We start from the raw sequence: 27,363 nt of genomic DNA on the forward strand, positions 1-27,363 counted from the left end.
ATGATAGATTCAGTGACAGGATTATTGTGGAAACATATGATTTCTATAGCGGAGGATAGTGCTTCTTCATTTGAATTTTTTATGTCAAATCAAGCTTCCTGGGATTGTAAGAAGTATGGCAAGGAAGCTTATGATCAAGAAGTTCAAGTAACATGACAAAATCCTTTGACCATAAAATGAAGAAATATGATGTTATGCAATCAAAAGAGATGTTGATTTATCTAGGGCAATGCCCTTAAGAAGGTGAAGAGTTATGATGTTTGGTTTGTTCTAGAAACACATTGATTAATGATTAAAAGCTCATGAGGCAGAACTCTGAAAAAGGAATGATGACCTCAAAAGGAGCAAGCAACATTGGTTGAGCAATTCTAATGATGATTTGCTTGAGATATGATTTGGCTCCCTGAAAGGACACCTTACAGAAGTATGTGAAGAAAGATATTTATTTGATAACATTGTATGGGCAGCCACTTGATTTGATTTGGTTGCGATGGTTTGAGTGGATGGCACTAATGATGGCTTGGAAGAGCACGAGGACTGCATATTGTTATGAAAGGATGGAAAACATGTGCTTGCAGCTGTAAGAAAGTTTGGCTCCTTGAAGGTGATAAATGAACCAGTTGATGACAAAATTGCATGAAGATTGTCAGAGATCTAGGAAACTCTCAGTTTGATAAGATAAACCTTGTCAAGAAGTATCTTAATGTTTAACATCCAAGAAGGACGAAGCTTCGGTATGATATGATGATGCAAAGGGGAGGAGAAGCCTTGCAGCTAGTATTGAAGATCTCCACAAAAGAAGAAATCATTGATGCATTGGTGTAGTATGAGACAAGCTTAAACTTGTGGTTGTGTCTCCCTAGTTGAGAGGGAGCAAGGCTCTATTCCCTTCTCGAGAGGGAATGAGGATTATCTCCCTGGTTGGGAGGGAGTGATGATGGACATCATATTCTCTTCTCCATGTGTCATGCACTAGGCCAAGACTAACAATCATACATCTAGTGAAGGCCATGGCAAGGAGAATGGAGGATTGGATAAGCATATGAGACCAATACTTCTTGAGGATTGGGAATCCAAGATAGAAGTAGTCTTCTGAATTGACATTCTTTGAGGATTGGATAGGGTCTTCGAGACAAGAGTGGCTGAAGAGGACCGATATTCTTTGAGGATTGAGAATCCAAGATAAGAATAGTCTTAAGGACATACCTGGTGAACATTTGGATGGGGTATGTTCCTTGAGAGTTAGTGTGGTGTATCACATAAATCATCCTAGCATTGTGCTCTAATCTAGTGGAGAGATAGAGATTGTTACTATGTTAGTCAAGGGCTTGCTATGTTGTTATGTTGACAATGCTGATTATGATGTTGATGCTTAAAGATGGCTTATCAATCCGACTCTTCTTATGAGAATATTTCAATTTGAGAGTATCCTTGTACTGGTTGTGGAATTATGAATACCTCCGTAGTTAAGAGGAAGTGTTGAAATGTAATTAGGTTTGGTCTTCATAATTTGATCCAGGTGGATATTGGTGGCCACCTGCCAATTCCACTTGGACCCCCACCATTGCTTCTTTCAGTTTTTCAGTTTCCTTAATTGTAGCACAGTTTACTATTTTTAGCAGTTTTTCGGGTCCTAAACTTCTGGAGCCGTTTTGAGGCCCTAAACGACGTTTTTTTGGAAATCTACCGCCAACGATTTTTTTTTTCTAAAATCGTCTTTTCCGTCGTAGTCCTCGGAGAGATCTTTCCAATGGGCTATCATGCACGTCAAACAGAGATAATATGACCAAGTCACGACCTTATGAAGTTCGCTGTCCAACTCACCCCAACGGGGCCCATAAAATCTTGGTGTTACATCTCCTCAGGTTAGGGTTTTGGTTGTTTAGGGTTTGCTCTTATTGTTCAATAATAAAAAGGCCCTTGAGCCTCATTGTAGTTCAGTTTAGAGGCATGTAGCCGCCACATCTCTTCTCAGAGATAAGCTACCATCGCCCTAGCTGGTGTATTTCCATTTCTGTTTGTAAGCATATTTCAGTGTTTTACATTAATGAAATGAAGTATTATTTTCGTTGCATCTCTGTGTTTATGGTTATCTCTGTAATTTGTTGCGTTCCTGTTTAAATCCGGATCAGTGGTATCAGAGGGGTCTACTTTTTTCTCTGTTTTTCTTTGCATGTCCCCAACAAGGTCGGGATATAAGGAGTTAGGGCTTGAACTGGTCGAACCTTTGAAAGACCAGCCTCACAAATCCTGACGGCCTCCCATGGTGGATGAAAAGAAAGACGAGGGGAAAGGAGATCCTATCAAAATCTTGCTCGAAGAAGCCCTCGAGTGACAAAGGAACGCGATGATGAACAACTTTGACCAGATCCTTCAGCGGCTACCTAGGGGCGACACATCGACTTCCAACAACTACTTTGGAAATGCCACACTGTTTAAGGTACAAGTTAATTTTGAAATCCCCATATTCGAGGGTCAGATAGACGCAGATGCTGTCGATAAATGGTTAAATCTGCTAGAGGGTTATTTTTCTGTTCATGATTTTTCTAGTCAGGAAAATATTATTTTTTGCTCTTCTCAAAGTAGCCCCCCACGTCAAGGACTGGTGGGAAACCTACTGCGAGTAGAAGGATGAAAGTACAGGCTCACTATTTTCAGCCGCACCCACTTGGAATTCATTCCGGGATGCCATCAAGGAGAAGTACTACCTTGTCGAAAGCTATGAGGATCAATACATAAAGTGGACCACGCTGCGGCAGGGAAGGGACCAAGACGTGCTGGAGTTTACCAATATTTTCCATACCCTTTGCACAAAGTTGGGTATCAAGGATTCAGAGCAGCATTTGGTACTCAAATACCGCGGCTGCCTGCACAAGTACATCCAGGAAGAAATAGAATTCCTGAACATCTCCTCACTCGGCACGACATACCAATATGCCGTCAAGGTCGAGCAAAAGTTTAAACAGAAGAAGTGAGACTTTGGATCTGTGAATCCGAAGCAAGGGAAAGGTGCCCCCAAACCGTAGAACAAAGGACAAAGCCAAGGCGGGGTGGCCCAAGACAACCCGCCAAAGCTGCAAGCAAAGAACAGCACTGCGAAGCCGAAAAAGGACACGGGAAAGTGGTGTGAGTTCCATAAGAGCTCCACTCACAACACAAGTGAATGTCGGGCCAAGCAGTCACTAGTGGCAGAACTAAAGGTTTCAGAATCATATGCATGTTCCGACTCTGATTCAGAACCTGACAAGGGGAATGACAAAGGGAAGCAGATTATTGATGCAGAGCCCAACGCCATTGTTGTCACCATGAAGATCCAGAAGGAGGAACTCGAAGATCCAGAGGAGGAGGAGCGTCTCTTCCACTCCCAGATGTGGGTAAAGGGCTCCCCACTACAGTTCATTGTCGACAACGGGAGCCAAAAGAATCTCATTTCGGCAGAGGTTGTGAAGCGGCCGGGCTTATCGACCACAACACATCCACAATCCTACACCATCGGGTGGCTTCACCAAGGACGGGATCTTCGCATGAGCCAGCAGTGTTGCCTTCCATACAACATCAAACCCTTCACGGATGAGGTATTGTGTGACATTGCTCCCCTTGAAGTTTGTGATGTATTCTTAGGACAACCATACTTGTGGAAGCGACATGCTGTGTATGAATCAAGGCCCCGTGCTATTATTGTTACTTTGGAAAATAAGTTGTACAGGATACCGGAGGTAGCACTGCCTATCGCCATCTCTTTGGTTACTACAAAACAATGCAGTAAGCTCATTTCCAAAACTGGGAAATTTGTTTTCCTGATGATACGCCCTCAAGGAAAGAAGAAGACGGTGGCCATGACCTCGAGACAGGGCCCCTCTGCACGACAACTACAGATGGACAAGGTGGTGGAGGAGTATGAGGACATCTTCACCTCCCCCGCAGGGGTTCCTCTCCACTATCGGGTCAAGCACTCCATCGATCTGACCTAGGTGCACCGCTGCCCAATGGACCAATCTATCGGCGCTCCATTTTGGAGAACGATGAAATCAAGAGGCAGATTCAGGAGCTGCTGTAGAAAGGTCACATCCGACTGAGTTCATCGCCCTGTGGGAGCCCGATCGTGTTGGTACAAAAGAAGGATGGGACTTGGAGAATCTGTATTGAATATCGGGCATTGAACAAGATCATTGTCCGTAATAGGTACCCGATCCCACAGATTGATGACCTCCTGGACCAACTGAAGGGGACAAAATATTTCAGCAAGATCGATTTGAAGTTAGGATATCACCAGGTACCAATCGAACCCTCCGATGTGTGGAAGACTGCCTTCAAAGCCAAGGAGGGCCTTTTCGAATGGTTGGTTATGCCTTTCGGATTGACGAATGCTCCTGCAACCTTCATGAGGCTAATGGATGACATCTTGCGGCCATTCACCAACTCATTTGTAGTGGTATACTTGGATGACATCCTGATCTTCAGCCAGAGTTGGGAAGAGCACCTCCACCACATCCGACAGGTTCTCCAAACATTGCGGCAACACAAGTTATGTGCCAATTTGGAGAAATGCACTTTTGGCATGACCCAGGTTCAGTATCTGGGATACATTATTGATGAACAGGGGGTGCATGTGGATCCAGCCAAGATCCAAGTCATTCAGGATTGGCCATCTCCAACCACTCTGACAGAGCTTCACAACTTTTTAGGTCTTGCCAACTTCTACTGCAGGTTCGTGTTGGGATTTTCTCATATCACTTGGCCTTTGAGTCAAGTCACCAAGGGAGGAGCGAAAGCAAAATTCTTTTGGTCTAAATCTCAACAGAAGGCATTCACAGAGTTGAAAGATCGCCTCTGCTCAGCACCAGTGCTCGCATTACCAGGCTTGCAACAACCATTTGAGGTCGAGACAGACACCTTTGACTATGCTATTGGGGCAGTCCTTACTCAATACGGGCATCTAGTGGCATATCAAAGTGAGACACTTTCAGACACATTCAAGAAGTATCCCACTTATGACAAAGAGATGTATTCCATTGTGCAGGCCTGCCGACAATGGAAGCATTACATTTTGGGGAAGAAAACGATCATCCACACAGACCACTGACTCTTGTAGTTCATATAGACCCAAGGGAAATTGTAGAATGATCGCCATCATAAGTGGTCCACATACTTGCAACGGTTTCATTTGAATATAAAGTATAAGAAGGGAAGCACCAATAATGTTGCAGATTGTCTTAGTCGACCACCGATCATGGCGTTAACCACCGTGCTCAACTCTTGTGGGCATGAGACTTCTGATTGGCTACTTCTCTACAAAAGCGACCCATAATTTGGCCACACATACCAGACACTCTTGGAGGGTTAGCATGTTCCATATTTTCATCTCCAGGATGCCCTGTTATGCCACCTGGGTCACCTTTGTGTTCCTTCAAGCAAGCGTGCCAAGATGATTTGGGAAGCACACTACAGTCGGTCTGCTGGGCATTTTGGGGCCGAGAAAATGGTAGCAGTACTGTAGAAGTATTTCTATTGGCCGAATCTTCGACAAGATGTCAGGAAGTACATCAGATCATGCATTGCCTACGCCATTGCCAAACCAACCATCAAGAAGCAAGGCCTTTATACCTCGCTGCCTATCCCTAGTCGACCATGGGAATCCATCTCCATGGATTACATGTCAGGCCTTCCTTCCACTAAGCATGGAAACGACTATGTTTTTCTGGTTTTCGACAGGTTCTCAAAGATGGCCATTATGGCGGCCTGCAAGAAGAATATCACAGTCGAAGCCACTGCTAAACTCTTCTTTGAACAAGTGTGGGTACACTTTGGGATCCCACAGTCTATCATCTTAGATCGGGACAATAGGTTCTTCAGTACATTTTGGTCTAGTCTCTGGTCGATGTTGGACACCAAACTCACTAAGTCCACAGCCTTCCATCCTCAAACTGATGGCCAGACAGAGGTTGTCAACAGGATGATCGTACACATTTTGCACATGTACAACTCAAAGCATCCACGCACATGGGACGAGAGCCTCCCCTATGTTCAACACATCTACAACTGGGCTCTCCATAGCTCAACTGACCACAACCCTTTTCAGGTGGGCTTGGGATTCCATCCACTATGTCCCATTGATGTGGCCATGCCATTTGCAACTACGCACGCAGATTCGGATCATGTCTAGTCCGAAATAGATAAGGCAAACAACTTCATTGAGCACATCCAACATATTCGCCAGTAGGTCCATGACATTCTGGAGAAATCAAATGCCAAGTACAAGAAACGACTTGATCAACATCGGGTGCCACACAAGTTTCAGGTGGGCGACAAAGTCTGGTTGCATTTGCAAAAGGAATGCCTTACTGGAGCCCGTTGGAAACTCAGACCACTCCGATATGGTCCTTACACCATTACCAAGGCTATGGGAGACAATGCATTTGAGGTCAGCATTCCCCCATTCCTTGACCTGCACCCAGTGTTCAATGTGGACCGCCTTTGGCCATACTTTCCACCATTACTAGACACATTTGACATTGCAGAACAACTCACGCCCACAGAGTTAAATCCAGATTGCATGGAACAAGATGCAACTGATCGAATCATGGACACACAGATCAAGCACACTCGCCAGTAAAATATCCATCTGTATCGAGTTGTCAAAGCAGGCCAACTCCTTCACCAGGGCAAGTGGTTCACCAGGGACCAAGTTCAGTAGAAGTTTCGTCATCTCATGGAGGAACTCAACGCAATGGGGACAATTGCTTCCTAAGGGGGTAGGAATGATCCAGGTGGATATTGGTGGCCACCCGCCAATTCCACTTGGACCCCCACCATTGCTTCTTTTAGTTTTTTAGTTTCCTTAATTGTAGCAAAGTTTACTATTTTTAGCAGTTTTTCGGGTCCTAAACTTCCAAATCCGTTTTGAGGCCCTAAACAACGGATTTTTGGAAATCTACCGCCAATGATTTTTTTTCTAAAATCGTCTTTTTCGTCGTAGTCCTCAGAGAGATCTTTCCAACGGGCTATCATGCACGTCAAACAGAGATAATATGACCAAGTCACGACCTTGGGAAGTTGGCTGTCCAACTCACCCCAACGGGGCCCATAAACTCTTGGTGTTACATCTCCTCGGGTTAAGGTTTTGGTTGTTTAGGGTTTGCTCTTATTGTTCAATAATAAAAAGGCCCTTGAGCCTCATTGTAGTTCAGTTCAGAGGCATGTAGCCGCCACATCTCTTCTCAGAGATAAGATACCATCGCCCTAGCTGGTGTATTTCCATTTCTATTTGTAAGCATATTTCAATATTTTACATTAATGAAATGAAGTATTATTTCCGTTGCATCTCTGTGTTTATGGTTATCTCTGTAATTTGTTGCGTTCCTGTTTAAATCTAGATCATAATTTGTCAACGTATATTTTATGTAAAAGACAAAAAGAAGAAAAATAAAATTTCTTAGACTAGGCATGCATTTCATGCCCCTAGGTTTATTGAGTCAATAAGAAAAATTGTCACGAGTCAAAGTCCCATTTGGACTATTTGTAAATAAAAAGAAATATTTTTTATTTTTGTGGAAAGATTCAAATTGTACCTTCAAGACCAAGTCGGCCCTCCAGATGATCAGGTCAGCCTGCCCAAAGGACGTGACTTTTCGCATGTGCAAACCACTATATATTGGCATAAATTTTTCACCAAAAGAGCGAGTTTGTGGATACAGAGAAATGCGAGTTTCTTTTGAGATAGATGACTGTAATATGTGCAAGTTCTCTAAGGAATGAAGGCATATGGATTATGTATTTGAGGAAGACATCTAAATTGTATATTTGTGGAAATGCATCCGAATTATGCTCTTGTGTAAGGCATCCAAACTCTGTCTCTTATCTCCAGTGAAAGACATATTCTGTTTATCTAAGTTTTGTTTTTGTGGAAGGATCTGCAATAAATATATTATCTGAAGTTCTGTGAGAAAGGCACCTTGTTCAAGACAAAGATTACTACTACAGAAATTTGTGTGTCGTTGTTGAAGACTGAGCATTTTGATATGAAAAATTGAAAGAAAATTATGGAGGGAGGGCTGACTTGGTTCTTGGTATCTAGTATTGGTCTCGAGTCTTGGATATCTCACTTTGATATAATTCTATAAGAAGATGACTTTCTGGGTTTTCCCTTGGCTTGGAGCCTGTATCTTTTGTCTTTCTTTTTATGTGATCTTCACATCTTTGCATTTTTGATAATTGCTTGATGAAAGAAGAATGTATAATAATAATAATAATAATAATAATAATAATAAGCCAACATCAGTTCAAGTAATTATCATGTAAGAGAAATCCTCCCCTCTTGATTTCTCAACAATTTTATGTATCTAAAATAGTAATCGAACCATGTTCTGAAGATTGTGGATCTCCTCCAAATGGTAGATTTAGTTTAAAAAAACGGCCCTCCAGATGATCAGGTCAGCCTGCCCAAAGGACGTGACTTTTCGCATGTGCAAACCACTATATATTGGCATAAATTTTTCACCAAAGGAGCCAGTTTGTGGATACAGAGAAATGTGAGTTTCTTTTGAGATAGATGACTGTAATATGTGCAAGTTCTCTAAGGAATGAAGGCATATGAATTATGTATTTGAGGAAGACATCTAAATTGTATATTTGTGGAAATGCATCCGAATTATGCTCTTGTGGAAGGCATCCAAACTCTATCTCTTATCTCCAGTGAAGACATATTCTATTTATCTAAGTTTTGTTTTTGTGGAAGGATCTGCAATAAATATATTATCTGAAGTTCTGTGAGAAAGGCACCTTGTTCAAGACAAAGATTACTACTGTAGAAAGTTGTGTGTCGTTGTTGAAGACTGAGCATTTTGATATGAACAATTGAAAGACAATTATGGAGGGAGGGATGACTTGGTTCTTGGTATCTAGTATTGGTCTCAAGTCTTGGATATCTCACTTTGATATAATTCTATAAGAAGATGACTTTCTGGGTTTTCCCTTGGCTTGGAGCCTGTACCTTTTGTCTTTCTTTTTATGTGATCTTCACATCTTTGCATTTTTGATAATTGCTTGATGAAAGAAGAATGTATAATAATAATAATAATAATAATAAGCCAACATTAGTTCAAGTAATTATCATGTAAGAGAAATCCCCCCCTCTTGATTTCTCAACAATTTTATGTATCTAAAATAGTAATCGAACCATGTTCTGAAGATTGTGTATCTCCTCCAAATGGTAGATTTAGTTTAAAAGAACATTGCTATTCAAACCAATGATGGATTAAATGAACCTGAAATTCTTGTGACCAATGATTAGTAAAATGACTATTTAATGTCATTTAGCTAAACAAATTAGGAATTTATTACCTTTAGATGCTCTTTTGCATGGTATATCTTATATAAATCATAAAAAAGGTTGACATAAAGGGTTATATGGAGGTCAAAAGAATGAGAGGAAAATGTCAAAATTGGTTATCTATATATATATATATATATATATATATATGCTGAGCTTAGGCTGGGGCCTGCTAGGGGGTGTTATCACCAAGATTGTGCAATGCAAAGTTCAGTTGAGATTGGACGCTATTGGATAGCTTAATTCTCGCAAAAGTTGCTCCCATCCTCAACCTCTCCTTATGAAGTTTGAATTTGAGTCGTAGTGGAGACTAAACCCCACACAAACCAACTGGTCTACATCTCATAGGTAAAATTGATTAATAATATCGTCAAAACAAAGGTCTATCATCTAATTTTGAAAATCCATTGACAACCACGACCTTTGTATCTTTTGGAGGATTGACAAGTTTGCGTTTTATTTGTCAAGAGCATGTGATACTCAACTTCCATGGTTGCTTTCCACGGTTCATTTTCAAGAGCTTCTTGAATTGTTCAAGGTTAAAAAATATGAACAACAATGTTCATGAGGGCCAAATTGACTTCATTTGCTTTGCGTGCCATGTTGTGAGTTCTTGGCTAGGAAGATGTGTCTAGAAGGTATCAAGTTTTGCATCTCGAATGGTGCTTGTATACCACTTGGATATCTGCTACACATTATTTTTGGTTGCCTGTTTTGGAGTATTTCATCCTCATTGGAGAGGATCCCAAGAGCCATAAAAATGAATATTTTCCCCATGAATAGTATCCATTCTCATTAAAAACCACATTTTGTGAAACATACAGTTTCTTATGTGCTTGGATCCATCAAGCGATAGGATTTTGATTCATCTTTGTATCCTAGAAAGATCCATTTTGGTGATTTTTCATCCATTTTTGTTTGTTGCTGCTTTGGAATGTGCATGTATGCTATTCAACCAAAAGTTTGAAGTTGAGATGTGGATGGTTTCATACCTATCCAAAGTTCTTTTGGAGTGACCCCATTAAGAGATTTGGTGGGTGCTTTGTTTAATAAATATATAGTTGTACAAACAACTTCTGCCAAAAAAGATTGCTCCAGATGAGAATCATTCAACATGCTCCTCACCATTTCCATGATGGTACAATTTGTCTCTCTGGAATACCATTTTGTCTCATTTCCATTATGGTGCAATTGTGTCTCTCTGTAAAACCATATTGTTGTAGGGTCTCGTATTAACTGTCTTCGAATGCCATTTTCTCTTAAGAATGATGAGAACTCTTTTTTGAGCGGAGAACATGGATGTGGTGGCTAGTTTGAAGGGGGGATCATTTCAGGTTCTCCATTGGTACTTAATGGAAAAAGGAGAATCAAATTGTAATAGTTTTCAAGAGTCTAGAGAAATAATGTGCAACATCTTGCATTACTATCTACTAGGTTTCTAGTAAATCAATTTTGGCATTTAGAAAACGTTGTCTGTTGGACACAGATTGTCATTGATGTCAATGTGGCAATATTAGAGGAGCAGACGGAGTGAAGAGGAGCAGACAGAGCCACCAAAGGAGCATGAAGCAAACAGAGCCATTGGGAGCAGAACTCAGATATATATATATATGCATGCATTTAAACAACGTTTGGGGGTCATATATGCCATATATAACACTACGGGAGCAAGAATGTCAAAGAACGTAGGCTGATTACACTCTTGGGAGCTATCGGCGGCCAAAAACCCATATATGTATGCTTTAACACTATCGGTGGATATATATGCATTTGCACTATCGGCGGAGTAGAGCTATTGGCGAATACTCTATCAGAGGAGTAGAGCCATCGCATACGCCAAGAATAAGGTGCATAAGCGGAGCAATATATATATATATATATATATATATATAAACAAAGTTAAAACAATGGAGAAATATATATATATATATATATATATATATATATATATATATATATATATATATATATAGATATATATATATATATATATATATATATATATATATATATATATATATATATATATATATATATATATATATATAAACATCGGAGCATATAAACAAAGTTAAAAACAGCGGAGCAATATATATATCACAAAGTTCAAAAGGGTTGTCACCCCCGAAACCCTCCGATTGCGATAATATATGCGCGGACCCATGGAACCATTGCAATATGTTGAAATTTACTATCGTGTCCACTACGTTGGGATTATGTATTGCAAGAAGTTAAGGCCCTACCTCATTAAAGCCTCCGATTGCGATAAAGTATGTGGACCCGTTGTGACAATGTAATATAACTTAATATATGATTGCATCTGTTGCATATTGCAAGCCCTAAAGCCTTGCCACATTGGAAGCGCCGACTGCGATAAGGTTGTGGACCCGACGGGCATATTAACTATGGTTTAATACCATATCGCATCCGGTCCATCGGAGCAGTGGAGGATCGGCCGTCGGCCATCGGCAATTCTATGGTCTCGACATATAAAGGACCTCCGGGAGTCACGAATTGTTGATTGCAATTTAAGCGCGGACCTGATACAGAAATAGATGCGGGTGTAATATATCCTGAAGTCTGCCCTTTGGTCTTTTCGACTATTTCGCCCATGTTTCTTGTGTAATCGAGTTTTTTGGCCTGCGCGGGGTTTTTAGGCCGAAAGGCCTATGATAACTGCTCCGATGATTTAGGAGGCTGAATGTCAGTTAAATGGGGTGCATCATGGCGATGGAGATTGTGATTGGGGCATAACACCTCCGTTAACCTGAAAAACTCTGTGTATGCCTGAAATCATTGTCAAAAGGAGCGTTGTTACAGTTAACTAGGAAGATGTGTTGTCTGTGGATTATTTGGATCTCTATAATGAATCTACGTGTCCCCAGAAGAGTCGGTGAACTTGCACAATGCAGAGGAAGCCACAATGACCGAGGAGGAAGCCAAAGAGGCAGTGTAAGCGGAAATGAATGGACAGAGGCATGGGGAATGAATAAAATAGAAAAACAAAGAACAATGGGAGTTGTTGTGTGAATAACTAGAGTGAGAGGCAACAGAGGCAGAAGAAGCAGCAGAGGTAGTAGAGGCAGGAGAAGCAGGAGAATAGGAGTGAAGGAGAACCTCAGCAGAATAGAGATCAACAACATAACAGTTTATACCAGGGTTGGGTTGGAGCCCAAGAGGTTGGAGCCTCAGAACTGAACAGGATTGAAATCCTTGGGGGTTGGTGCTCCTAAGTGCAGAACCATTGCAAAACAGAGTTGGTGCTCTGGAGGTTGGAGCCTCACTGAAGTCCAAGTTGGAGCTTGGCAACTAATCACAACCAGATATATACTTATATTGTATTTATTTCATTGCATTGTTTTGTGTTAATAAAAGCATTAATTCCAGCTATCTATTTCTGTGTTTCATATATATATGTGCTTTTGGTAACAACAAGAACAACAAAAAAAGAGGAATACTGATTCACCCCCCCCTCAGTATTTCCAACAATTGGTATCAGAGCAGGCTTCTTCATACTAGCCTAACAGCTTGAAGAAGGATCCGCAGCCATGATGAGAAATCATGAAGCATCAAGAAGACCTCCTCTGTTCAATGGCACTAACTTTGGTTTTTGGAAAAAAAGAATGACCTACTACTTAATGTCCCTTGGACCTGAAGTCTGGCATTTTGTTCAAAATGAATACCAAATGACTACCACTCTTCCAACAGATCAAGATGAGAGGAAAGCCTACATCGCAAATGCAAAGGCCTTGAACTCCATCACTAGTGGAATCACTGATTCTGAGTTTACAAAAGTCATGCACTGTACCTCTGCCAAAGAAATGTGGGAGAAGCTAGTTGGCTTATATGATGGAGACTCAAAAGTCAAGAAGGAAAAGCTTCAAACTCACAGAAGACAATTTGAAAGTCTGAGGATGGAAGATGAAGAAGATATTGCAGCATACCTCCTCCGAGTAGCTGAAGTGGTCAACTCCCTGAAAGGATTGGACGAAAAAATTGAAGAAAGTACCATTGTTCAAAAGGTATTAAGATCTCTTCCAGACAGATTTGACTCCAAAATAAGTGCCATAGAAGAAGCAAAGGATCTAGATACCCTCAAAATGGATGAACTCCATGGAATCCTCACTGCCTATGAGATGAGGAAAGGTGGCCCAAGCTCCAAAGATGCAGCATTCAAGGCCTCAAAGTCAAAGAAGGGGAAAGAAAGGAATGATTGTAGTGATGAGTTCGATGTGGAATCTGAATTGGCTCAATTTGTACGAAAGCTGAAGAAAGGATCTAAGCTTAAAGGCAAGTACCCTCTTATCTATTTTAAATGTGGAAAAATAGATCATTATGAAGCAAAATGTCCTCATAAACATGATAGTGATGATGAAGGAAATTATAAAAGAATGGCACACAAAAAGAAAGGGTTCAATAATAAGAACTTCTTCTCTAAGAAAGACGAGTCTGATGAGGATAAGTTTATGGTCATAAAAAGGAAATCAAACTAGGAAAGTGACCATGATGAAAGCCAAGAAACATTATTCATGGCATTCACAAATGATTATGACTTAGGGCTGGAAGGAAATATAGATGAACTGCTAATAAGTGCCATTGAAGAAAATGAGAAACTACGGAATAAAATCATTTCTCTCAAAGTGGAAAACGAGGAAACAAGAAGGATAAGATCTCTTGGAAGCAAAGCTAAAAGAAAAAGAAGAGACTTGTGAAGAATGTGAGGCTGAAATAGTGTCTCTGAGAAAGGAGTTGGAGCAAATTAAAAAGGGCTGTAAAAGCTCTCAAATACTTGAGACTATTCTAAAAAGTCAAAAACCTGAACATGACAAGCCTAGAATAGGTTTCAAAGGAGAATCCTCAAGCACTAAGAATAGTGCAAAAAGCTATGCCAATGCACTTTCCTGCAATCCAAAAGAAGAAAAAGTATGTTATCAAAAGCGCATCCCAGATCCAAAGAATGAGGAGAGACTTACTCCAAAGAAGAATGTGGAGTCGAATCATGGACACTACAATAAATACAAACTTGTACTCCACCAAGGGCCCATCTCAAATCCAAAGAATGAGGGAGGAGTAATTCCCAGGAAGGAAATCAACTCAAACTATGGCTGCTTCAAAAGGTACAAAACCATCTTTCTTGGACACTGTTTTCACCATAAAAACATTGGTCATCAAGCTAGACATTGCATGGCTCGCAAAAGTGAAATGCCAAAGCTAAAGGACCAAACAATCAATTCATATGCCCCCAAAAGGCAGGGACAAATCAAAACCTTCAATTCATTTGATCCCTTGACCAAATTTGATATGATTTGCTCATTCTACTACAATAATGGACACTATGAACAAGACTGCCCACTCAAAGGAAGAAAGACGAGTAGTAATAATTCTAGCATGGATAAATGCGGCCCATCTCTATATGCTCAAAATTATGGAAATCATTAGTTTGTGGATAGTGGGTGCTCTAGACACATGATAGGAGACAAAAGGAAGTTTGTCTCATTGAACAAAAAGGAAGGGAATATGTCCTTTGGAAGTGGATCTGGCAGAATTGTAGGAAAAGGAATTGTTACTTTGATCAATGGAAAAGGAAAATCTCAAGATGCTTTGCTAGTAGACGGGCTCAAACATAATCTCCTGAGTGTCAGCCAAATCTGTGATCGAGGACATAAGGTTGTCTTCAGCACCAAAGACTGTGAAATAAGGAACTCTTCCTCAGGGGAACTTGTGGTGAAAGAGGTTAGAACACCAGACAACATTTACATTCTGGACAAGATTCAAGAAAATAAATTCTACCTGAGTCAGACAGATTAAAGTTGGCTGTGGCACAAGCGACTTGGACATACAAGCTTCGAAAATCTGATCAATATCAACAATATTAGAGCTGTATGAGACATCCCAAGGCTGGTCAAACCAAATCAAGGAGTATGTGGTCCATGTCAACATGGAAAGAAAACCAGAACTAGCCACAAGACAAAGGAGTTATCTACATCAAAGCCCTTGGAGATCATCCATGCTGATTTGTGTGGACCAACTAGAAATCAGGCACTCCAAGGAGAAAGGTAATTTGTGTTATTTGTTGATGACTATACTATAATGATGTGGATATATTTTATAAAGTATAAATCTGAAACTTTTGAGTGTTTTAAGAATCTAAAAGCCCTTGTAGAAAATGAAAAAGATTCAAAAATTAAGTGCCTCAGAACAAAAAGAGGGGGAGAATTCACATCAAACGAGTTTAGTGAGTTCTGTAATATTCATGGAATTAAAAGGGAATTCTCTGCTGCCAGAACACCTCAACAAAATGGGGTAGTTGAAAGAAGAAACTGAACAATCCAAGAAATGGCAAGAACAATGTTATTAGCAGTAGACTTGCAGCCAAAATTTTGGAGATAAGCAGTAGGGATGACTGTCTATACATTAAATCGAACTCAATTAAGAAAAAACTGTGAAAAACCTTCTTATGAGTTATGGAAAGGAAGACCAGCTTTAGTAAAGTACTTCAAGATCTTTGGAATCAAGTGCTTCATAAAAATCAATGATGGCTCACCAAGAAAGTTTGATTCTCGGGTTGATGAAAGGATATTTCTTGGATACTCTACACAGAGCAAGGCTTACAAGTTCTACAATTTTTGACTAAAGAAAATAGTGGAAAGCATTGATGTAAAGGTTGATGAAGACCTTCCAGAAAAAGAAATTGAAGGACATGAAGATTATATTCTCATTGAAGAAGAAGAACCTAAAGAAGAAGAACATGAAGAAGAAGAACTTGAAGAAGAAGAAATAGACGAGGAAGAAGAATAAGAGGAGAAAGAACCAACTCATACCCCTTCAAAGATGAAGTTTGTCCAGAAATATCATCCAGAAGAGCAGATTATTGGCAATAGAGATGAAGGGATGCAAACCTGAAGAAGGGTGACCATTACACCAAAGAGAAACGTTATTGCTTTTCTATATATGATAGAACTAGAAACATTTGCAGAAGAAAGTAAGGATCCTCATTGGGTAAAATCCATGGAAGAAGAAATGTCCCAAATTGAGAAGAATGAGACATGGGAGCTGGTACCACATCCAAAGGACAAAAACATAATAGGAACCAAATGGATGTTCAGAAATAAAATGAATGAATAAGGACAGGTTATCAGAAACAAGGCAAGGCTTGTCTGCAAAGGCTATTCACAAATTGAAGGAATTGACTTTGAAAAGACATTTTCACCAGTAGCCCGTATGGAAGCTATTAGGATGTTTTGGGCATTTGCTTGCTCAAAAGGATTCAAAATCTATCAAATGGGCGTGAAATCAACATTTATAAATGGGGAACTCAAGGAAGAAGTCTACATGGAGCATCCAGAAGGGTTTGATCTAACAGAAGGAAAGGACTTAGTCTGTAAGTTGAAAAAGGATTTGTATGGGTTGAAACAAGCTCCTAGAGCTTGCTATGCAAGATTGGATCACTATCTACAACAACAAGGCTTCAAAAAGGGAGTGGCTGGAAGCAATATATACATAAAGACAGATGAAGGTAAGTTATTAGTTACTCTTGTTTATGTCGATGATCTAATTTTTTCTAGCAATAATGATGAAATGAGCCATGAATTTTCTCAAAACATGTCAAAAGAGTTTGAGATGTCAATGATAGGAGCGCTGTCTCACTTCCTTGGACTTCAAGTATCCCAAACCAGAGCAAGGCTGTGTATATCTCAAACCAAATATCGAAAAGACATGCTCAAAAGATATGGAATGGAGGACTGTGCACCCATGAGCACACTTATGACCACAAACTGCAAATTGAGAAAAGATGATGACTCCCCTCCAGTAGATGCAACTCATTACAGGTCAATAATTGGAGCCCTTCTATACTTAACAACTACAAGACCAAACATAATGCAGGCAGTAGGAATGGTGGGAAGATTTCAATCTGCTCCCAAACAATCTCATTTATTAGTTGTAAAAAGAATTCTCAGATATTTGAAAGGAACTCCTGATTTCGGTCTTTGGTACCCAAAAAGCTCAACACTGACTGTAACTGCATACACCGATGCTGATTGGGCTGGAAGTATAGATGATCGGAAAAGTACTAGTGGAAATGCGTTCTTCCTAGGAGACTGTTTAGTATCCTGGCTCAGCAAAAAACAGTCATCCATATCATTATCCACAGCTGAAGCCGAGTATATTGCTGCAGCGGACTGTTGTACTATGGATGAAGGAAGCTTTAAAAGATGTCAACATATGTACAGATCAACCGATTACCATCTATTGTGACAACACAAGTGCTATCAGTCTCAGCAAAAATCCAGTGATGCATTCAAGGACCAAACACATACCAATCAAGTATCATTTCCTTTGTGAGCAAGTAGCTGAACAAAACATCGCCCTGGAATATATCAGTACTAAGGAGCAGATAGCTGATATTTTCACAAAACCTCTTCCTCGAGAAGCATTCGAACATCTGCGTCAAAAGATGGGGGTTATCTCTTTATCATCACTCAAGTTCATTCATAAAGATGTAGTAGGAGAAGGGGAGCAGTTTGACAGGGGGAGTCCATATGCGTTCCTTTGCCATTGATGTTAAAGGGGGAGAGCAGAAGAATATTGCCATCAATAACAAAGGGGGATATTGTTGGACACAGATTGTCATTGATTTCAATATGGCAATATTAGAGGAGCAGATGGAGCCGAGAGGAGCAGACAGAGCCACCAGAGGAGCAAGAAGCAAACAGAGCCATTGGGAGTAGAACTCAGATATATATATATATATATATATATATATATATATATATATATATATATATATATATATATATATATATATATATATATATATATATATATATATATATATATATATATATATATATATGTGCATGCATTTAAACAACGTTCGGGGGTCATATATGCCACAGATAACACTACGGGAGCAAGAATGTCAAAGAATGCAGGCTGATTACACTATCGAGAGCTATCGGCAGCCAAAAACCCATATATGTATGCTTTAACACTATCGGCGAATATATATGCATTTTCACTATCGGCGGAGTAGAGCTATCAGCGAATACCCTATCAGAGGAGTAGAGCCATCGCATATGCCAAGAGTAAGGTGCATAAGCGGAGCAATATATATATATATATATATATATATATATATATATATATATATATTTATATATATATATATTATATATATATATATATATATATTTATATATATATCTATCTTAAAACAAAGTTAAAAAAGTGGAGCAATATATATTAACAGTGGAGCATATAAATAAAAACAGCAGAGCAATATATATATCGCAAAGTTCAAAAGGGTTGTCACCCCCGAAAACCTCCGATTGCGATAATATATGCGTGGACCCATGGAACCATTGCAATACGTTGAAATTTACTATAGCGTCCGCTATGTCGGGATTATGTATCGCAAAAGGTTAAGGCCCTGCCTCATTAAAACCTCCGATTGCGATAAATTATGTGGACCCGCTGCGACAATGTAATATAACTTATTACATGATCGTATCCGTCACATATCATAAGCTGTAAAGCCTTGCCACATTGGAAGCACCTACTGTGATAAGGGTGTGGACCCGATGGGCATATTAACTATGGTTTAATACCATATCGCATCCGGTCCATTGGAGCAGTGGAGGATCATCCGTTAGCCATCGATGATGCCATGGTCTTGACATATAAAGGACCTCCAGGAGTCACGAATTTCTGATTGCGATTTAAGCGCAGACCTAATACAGAAATAGATGCGGGTGTAATATATCCTGAAGTCTGCCCTTTGGTCTTTTCGACTGTTTTGCCCATGTTTCCTGTGTAATCGATTTTTTTGGCCTGCGTGGGGTTTTTAGGCCGAAAGGCCTATGATAACTGTTCCGATGATTCAGGAGGCTGAACATCAGTTAAATGGGGTGCATCATGGCGATGGAGATTGTGATTGGGGCATAACACCTCCGTTAAACTGAAAAACTCTGTGTATGCTTGCAATCATTGTCAAAAGGAGCGCTGTTATAGTTAACCGGGAAGATGTGTTGTCCATGGATTATTTGGATCTCTCTAATGAATCTACGTGTCCCCAGAAGAGTCGGTGAACTTGCACAACATAGAGGAAGCCACAATGACCGAGGAGGAAGCCAAAGAGGCGGTGTAAGCGGAAACGAATGGACAGAGGCATGGGGAATGAATAAAACAGAAAAACAAAGAACAATGGGAGTTGTTGTGTGAATAACCAGAGTGAGAGGCAGTAGAGGCAGAAGAAGCAGCAGAGGTAGTAGAGGCAGGAGAAGCAGGAGAACAGGAGTGAAGGAGAACCTCAGCAGAATAGAGATCAATAGCATAACAGTTTATACCAGGGTTGGGTTGGAGCCGAAGAGGTTGGAGCCTCAAAACTGAACAAGATTGAAATCCTTGGGGGTTGGTGCTCCTAAGTGCAGAACCATTGCAAAACATAGTTGGTGATCTGGAGGTTGGAGCCTCACTGAAGTCCAAGTTGGAGCTTGGCAACTAATCACAACCAGATATATACTTATATTGTATTTATTTCATTGCACTGTTTTGTGTTAATAAAAGCATTAATTCCAGCTATCTATTTCTGTGTTTCATACATATATATATATATATGTGCTTTTGGTAACAACAAGAACAAAAAAAAAGAGGAATATTGATTCACCCCCCCAGTATTTCCAACATTGTCAGCATGTACTTTCTTGATATGATTAATAAAATATCTGCTAAGTTTATTGTTGCATATTTTTGATTAGGTTATGATGGTTAATCTATTTTGTTAGGAAAAAAATTGGAAGAATTTATTTAATGTGGAAATTTGTTTATTGCTTGGATTTTCTTACAAATTATTATGATAATATTGCTGGTTATTTTCCTTCAGATTTATTTACCAACAAAAAATATGAGTTAGTTTTAGTAGGGGATATTACAGTGGTATCAGAGTGGTGCATCTTTCTAGCCTGATGGGGTTTAACAATAGAGGGTAGAAACCAGTTATCTTTGGACATCATTTCAGGGGCTTGGGAAGATGAAGTCTTTGTAGGAGTGCTTCTTGGAATTCTTGTAGAGATTTGAAGATATAATAGAATCCTCACAAGGGTGATTGAGCAAGTGGGAGTGTGGGTTTTAACATAAACAATGAAGGAAAAATGAAACAACATATCTATAAAAGATGGAACAATAGGGGAAGACAAAAAGAGCAAATCTATTGAACAAAATCCTAACACCCATGTTGTAGATGCAAGTGAGACGATTGTTAAAGGTGAAGGCTATGATCAAAACACCAAAGATGATTGGGGAGAAGTTGCATCCACGAAAAATACCCAAGATGCAGATAGAGTATATATGCCTTTAGACACTGATCATAGAAACTCAATGAAAATTGAGGAAATTGATTGTAAGTCTGATTATAAAATGGCCCCTAGTTCTTACTAGGGTCAAGATGCTGGCCGGGAAATGTTCACTAGGAGGAAAGTTTAGCATATGAATTTAGTTTATTGGAACTTGTACCAGGCCACTAGATGTATGAATGGGAGGGCACAAGTTTGTCTTTGATGAAGAAGTTGGACTTATTTGCTAGAAGAAAGCATCAAATAATAAAGATACAAAAGTTTTGGATAATGAATCAACACAAGATTAGGTTCCAAACACCATTATGGGATCAAATTCATCATCTATGGGCATAGAAATAAAACAACATATTTGTCTTTGAGATCAGTGAAAATAGGCAATATTTGTTGGTACAGAGAAAAATGTGTTGATTTTTCCTGGTAATTTAGATTCAAGTCTATGTTTAAAACACGATCACAAACACACTAAAATGCCACAACACCAAGCACTTTGCACAACAGAAAATGTACAACAACGAATCAATGAAGTACATAATAGATTTACAAACCCATAGCTTGCTTGCATTACAACTTTAATACAACAAACATAGGGATCTCGTACTAAGGATCATGGCCCTTACAATTAGCCTTGATACAAGGAAAACTAGGGCTTCATGTCAACAACACATGACAATCAATCTTGCCAAGAACAAGAACAACTTGACTCGCTGAAGAATTGGTTGCACTAGCTCTTTCAGTCCACTTGCCTTGTACACTTGGTAGGTCCTTTGTCACCTATAATTGTAGAGAATATGTTGCTCCAATACCTCTGCCCTAGTTGCTCACAAGGTCCTCTACTTCTTTAGATACACTTGCAAAACCAACTCTTCAATATGCCTTCTATCAATGACAAAGCTCCACCAAGGCCATTGAACATAGGCCTATATTAGTCTTCCCTCTAACAGTGGTTTTCCACATCAAAATAACTTTTCACAGGGTCTTCAACAAACCTGCCATCACATAGTCCATTTCAACCATTCAAGAGACTGAGCATAGGCTACAACTCGGTTTTCTCATAATGATTAGTTTCCCACAAAATACTCTGCACACAAGACCTTCAATACTCCATCAATACATTGCTTAGAGGATTGACCTTAACCACATACACCACAACAATCATCTACATGAAAAATCAGCCACAAATATCAACTCATACCTCCTTAATTGACTTTTTCCCAAGCATGAAGGAGACTCAGTCTTGTGCACCAATGGTTGAGGTTTCTCAGCCCTCACAGGGCACCTACTATTTCCTCATATTTTTCCCTAACTCATTCACATCAGACCTTTGAAACTTTGCATATACCACACATATAATCCCTTAAACACTTGTGAACACCTTGATTAGGCTTGAATCTTACTCCAATGTCATCACATGCCTCATGGCCTCATTTTACAACAGATACAAGGGTTTCAACCCTCCTTTTGTGTACATAAATCAACATGGGATGATATCAAAGATAAAAAATAGAATTTATGCTCAGAACCATGCAAAACTTACATGTCCAACTCTCCTAACTCAACTTGTACCAGAACAGAAGAAATAAGGAAAGTTCGATCTTCTTCGTTCACTCCAACTCAACTCCTTTATGTTTGCAATTACTTAGGCTTGTCTTCACTTGTAATGATTGTGCTTGTGATGATGCCAAATGAACTCAATTCTAATTTTACTTATAGTGTTTTTGGTAGAGTCAATTAGCCACCAAGGGTCACCACTTTAGCCCAAGCCGACCTAAGCCAAACATGCTTAAACACCCTTAACTTTAGAAATAAAATTATTTTCATTTTCTTTCACCCACTCCATTGTAGCCATAGGTTCCCCTTAGCCCATCATGCATCCAATCAATAAATAATTATTTTCCTTTTGGGTCTTTCACCCACAACTTTGGGTACAAAGCCCACTGCTTGGGTACATTGCCCACAAACCACATTTCTGTGGGTCAACTCCTCACAAACCTAGTACCCCAGGGGTTGTGGGAGTACCTCCCAAGCTACACATTTCAACACTCCCTCTTATTGAGGGAGGTACTTCCACTACTCAGAAGTAACTTGCCAATGACACTAGCCCAATCTATGGCATCCACCACTGCAACATACCCTGTAGAATGAATCACACTATCCTTGGTAGTGTCCCTACCACCAGAATCCTTTCACTTCTTCTTCACTAACCATGCACTCTTCTTTGGTTTCTAATCCTCCCTATGAACTTGCATACTCCCGCTTGAACTTGATGAGTCCCTCAAAGTCTCAGGAACTTGCTTCTTCCCTTAATATATAGGCTTTCACGTTTGTTGGTATAGACCATGCTCCTTAACTCCAATGATATCTCCAGTAGAGTTAGAACCTTTGGGCCTGACTATCGGAATATCACCTCAAACCCCTTGGCCTCGATCATTGAGACATAAAACACATTGGACTTGAGCTCCAGTACCCAAAATACATCTTGAACTCGTAACAACCCACTTGACTCCATCCTGAATGGCACAACACTTGACCCTCTAACAACTTTCTGACTCTTGTCACCAACCTCCATGTGCAATTTCGAGTCCCATTCAGTTAGAGTCTTAAAAACTTCACGCGAACCTGTCATATTATTCGATGCTCTACTATTGACATACCATGCATCCTTGTCGATGGCACCCTCAGTGAAATGAGAAACCAGAGCAAATTCCTCCTCCAGTCTTCTCGAGAAGTCATCTAGCTCACCTGAAGATGTAGCAACCCCAACTATCTCCTTCCTCTTCTCATTATCTCCCTTCTTCTTTTGCGGACACTTGCTTGCATAATGACCATACTCTCCACATGTATAACACTTCAGCTTGCCCAAGTCCTTCTCTTTGCCTTTCATCTATTCTGCAAGATCCATGCTATCTTCAACAGAACTCTTCATACGAAGATCCTCATATCGCGGTTCTTGGATGAAGTCGTCCCATAACCTATTCCAATCTGACAACTTATCTTGAGCAGCTATCCCTTTGATAAATGGCTTCCATTCCTTGATAAATCCCTTCAAAGCAGTCCTCACTAGCTCAGAATTTGGAATGCTATCTCCAATGGAAATTAGCTCATCTTGAACTTGATAAATCCTTATCAATTATGGAGCCACACCTTCATCATCCAACATCTTGGTGTTCTTCAAATTCTCTATCAATACCAGCAATCATTTCTCATTCTTATTCTGGAACAAGTCTTGAAGAGCCTTCCACATATATCGTGCAATTTTATTCCCGGTTAGATGAGGTATCAAGTGATCTTTGGCACCGTTTATGATGATGAGCTTAGCCTTTGCATCCAACTCTTTATACACCTCCAACTCCTTAGGGTCTGTTGGTTTTTGAATCTCCTTGTCGACAAACATACATTATATTGTTCATCAACAAGACCAACTTGATCCTTTCCTTCCATGGACTATAGTTGGACGAACCATCCAATCTATCTTTGTACCTCAGACTAGTGACAAACTTTTCCATGCTTCTAGTCCTCCAACAACAAGGAAACTAACTCCCTCTTGAGCTTTACGCTATGCACACTTTGATTTGAATGTCCCTTCAAAGTATCTCTAATACCATGTTGATTTATTTTTGCAATTTAGATTCAGTTTTGTGTCTAAAACATGATCACTAACACACTAAAATTCCACAACACAAAGTACTTTACACAACGGAAAATGGACAACAGTTAATCAATGAAGTACACGATTTACAAACCAAAACTTGCTTGTATTATAACTTGAATACAAAAAACATAGGGCTCCTGTACTAGTGATCATGGCCCTTACAATTAGCTCTGATACAAGGAAAACTAGGGCTTGATGCCAACAACACATGACAATAAATTTGCCTAAGAAAAAGAACAACTTGTCTTACTTGCTAAAGGAGCGCTTACACCAACTCTTTCAGTCCACTTGCCTTGAACACCTCGCAAGTCTTTTTCAACCTATACTTACAGAGAATATGCTGCTTCAATACCTTTGCCATAGTTGCTCACAAGGTCCTCTGCTGCTTCAGATACACTTGCATGACCAACTCTTCAATATGCCTTATATCAATGACAAAGCTCCACCAAGGTCAATGAACATAGGTCTATATTAGTCTTCCCTCTAATAGTTGTTTGCCAAATTTAAAGCACTATTCATATGGTCTTCAACAAACCTACCGTCACACATCCCTTTACACCATTCAAGAGACTGAACATAGGCTACAACTAGGTTTTCTCACAGTGATTAGTTTTCCAAAAAATACCATGTACATAAGACCTTCAATACTTTGTCCATACACTACTTAGAGGATAGACCTTAACCACATACACGAAAACAATCATTTACATGAAAACTCAGCCACAAATATCAACTCATACCTCCTTAACTAACCTCTGCTTAGGCATGAAGGAGACTCGGTCCTATGCACCAATGATTGAGGTTTCTCGGTCCTCTTAGGGGAACTGTGTCTGTCTCAGATTATGCCCTAACTTGGCCACATCAAACCTATGAAACTCTGGGTATACCACACATATTAGCCCTTAAACACTTTCAAACACCTAAGGGTTTCAACCCTCCTTTTTTTCACAAAAATCATCACAGCCTGATCTCAGAGATAAACAATTGAACATATGCCTAGAACCACGCACAAATTACATGTCCAACCCTCCTAACTCGACTTGTACAAGAGCACAAGAAACAATGAAAGTTCGATCCTCTTCCTTCACCCCAACTTGGCTCATTTAGGTTTGCGACTACTCAGGCTTGTATTCCTCTTCCATCATAGGCCTCATGGCATCACTATACAAGAAATACATGGTTTTCGACAGAAACAAGGAAAGTTCGATCCTCTTCCTTCACAAGCCTTACAACCTCACTCTACAACATATACAAGGGTTCCAACCCTCCTTTTGCCTACAGAAATCAATATGGCCTAATCTTAGAGATAAACACCAGAACATATGCTCAGAAACACACACAAATTACAAGTCCAACCCTCCTAACATGACCTGTACCAGAATACAAGAAACAAGGAAAATTCGATCCTCTTCCTTCACTCCAGCTCAGTTCCTTCAGGTCTACGACTACTTAGGCTTGTCTTCACTTGAGATGATTGCACTTGTGATGTTGCCAAATGAACTCAATTGTACTTCTACTTAGTTTTCTTGGTGGATTCAATTAGCCACCAATGGTCACCACTTTAGCCCAAGCCGACCTAAGCCCAACATTCTTAAACACATTTAACTTTAGAAATATAATTCTTTCATTTGATTTCACCCACTCCATTGTAGCTATAGGTGCCCCTTAGCCCGTCAAGGGTGCCCCTCATGCATCCAATGAATAAAAAATGATTTTCCTCTTGGGTCTTTAGCCCACAACTTTGGGTACATTTCCCACAAACCACATTTTTGTGGGTCAACTCCTCACAAACTGAGTACCCCGGAGGTTGTGGGAGCACCTCCTAAGCTACACATTTCAACAATGTGTCTACATCAATAAGAAGTCACTCTTCCTACTATTGACACTGTTCTTGATCTTGAGAGAATAAGAGAAGAATCTGCAGCCATCAAAGCACAAACAACTTTCAGGGGCTGTTTGGCTAGGCGAGCATATAGAGCCCTTAAAGGCCTTATAATATTTCAAGCCCTTGTTCATGGGTACATGGTTATGAGATAGGCTATGGGAAGTTTATGCCATTTATAGGAAAATATTAGATTGCAATATCTAGTTCGTGCTCACCAAGTCAGAACGTTGGATGAAGGATTGGTTGTACATGATAGGCTTAAACATAGGCGAATACATAATTCATCAAGAGGAAATAAATTAAAGAGAAAAATATCCTCGATATTTATGGTAGTAATACTTCTCGGACCGAGAATTTGTTATCAAATGAATTTTCTTGTCAGATTCTAGAGTCTGCACCCATGACCAAGTCTTTATGAATTAATTGTGGTCTTGATTTCAACTCAGGATGAGTTTATTTGGAATGTTGGATGTCTGCTCAAACTGGGAGTTCATCTAGGTAGGCAAGTAATAACTCAAATCTAAGGCCTCAAAATATAAGTGAGAGTGTACCCTCAGTTGAGGTTGAAGTAAGCCTAGGTAAAAGCACAACATGAAAAAGGTACCCCCAATTCAATTCAACAGCATATTTCAAATCATCTTGATATGGAATATGAGAAACCAAAGTGTGGCTTGAGAAAGGTGTTGAAATAAACAACATATTTTGTTTTTCACCAACTTGAGGTTGAAGTTGAGAAACCTAAATAGAGTTTTAGAAGGGGGTGAAACTCAACACCGTATTCTCTTCCAGATCCACCAACGGTTGAGGTTGAGAAAATTAAGCGCAACATGAGAAAGATTTCAAAGCCAACATTGGATACTATTTCTGATCAACTTAGCTTGCTGTCTACAATAGGAAACTCTATGAATATAAGTGAAATGATGAATCAATCCAAAATGTAGTTTTGGATGAGATGGTTTTAGTTGTTTATGATATAACTCCACTTCAACAATCAACAAGTCCAATTGATATCATTTGACGAGAGGATTCCTCATTGCAACAAATAATAACTTCTTCAGTTCAAAATAGAGACTTTACACCCATCGAGCATGACAATGTAGAACTGATCCCCAAGAATGAGTCCAATCACTGCCTCAACACAATCTAG

The 27,363-nt window shown here is 39.7% G+C and overlaps 1 pseudogene; it reads left to right on the plus strand.

The window, feature by feature from the left end:
* Positions 1–27,363, plus strand: LOC149167943 (uncharacterized; annotated as a pseudogene).

This window comes from Pinus tabuliformis, chromosome 5_1 (assembly GCF_031772625.1).
Source record: "Pinus tabuliformis cultivar Carrire ecotype Pingquan chromosome 5_1, CPIR1, whole genome shotgun sequence".
Taxonomy (NCBI): Eukaryota; Viridiplantae; Streptophyta; class Pinopsida; order Pinales; family Pinaceae; genus Pinus; species Pinus tabuliformis.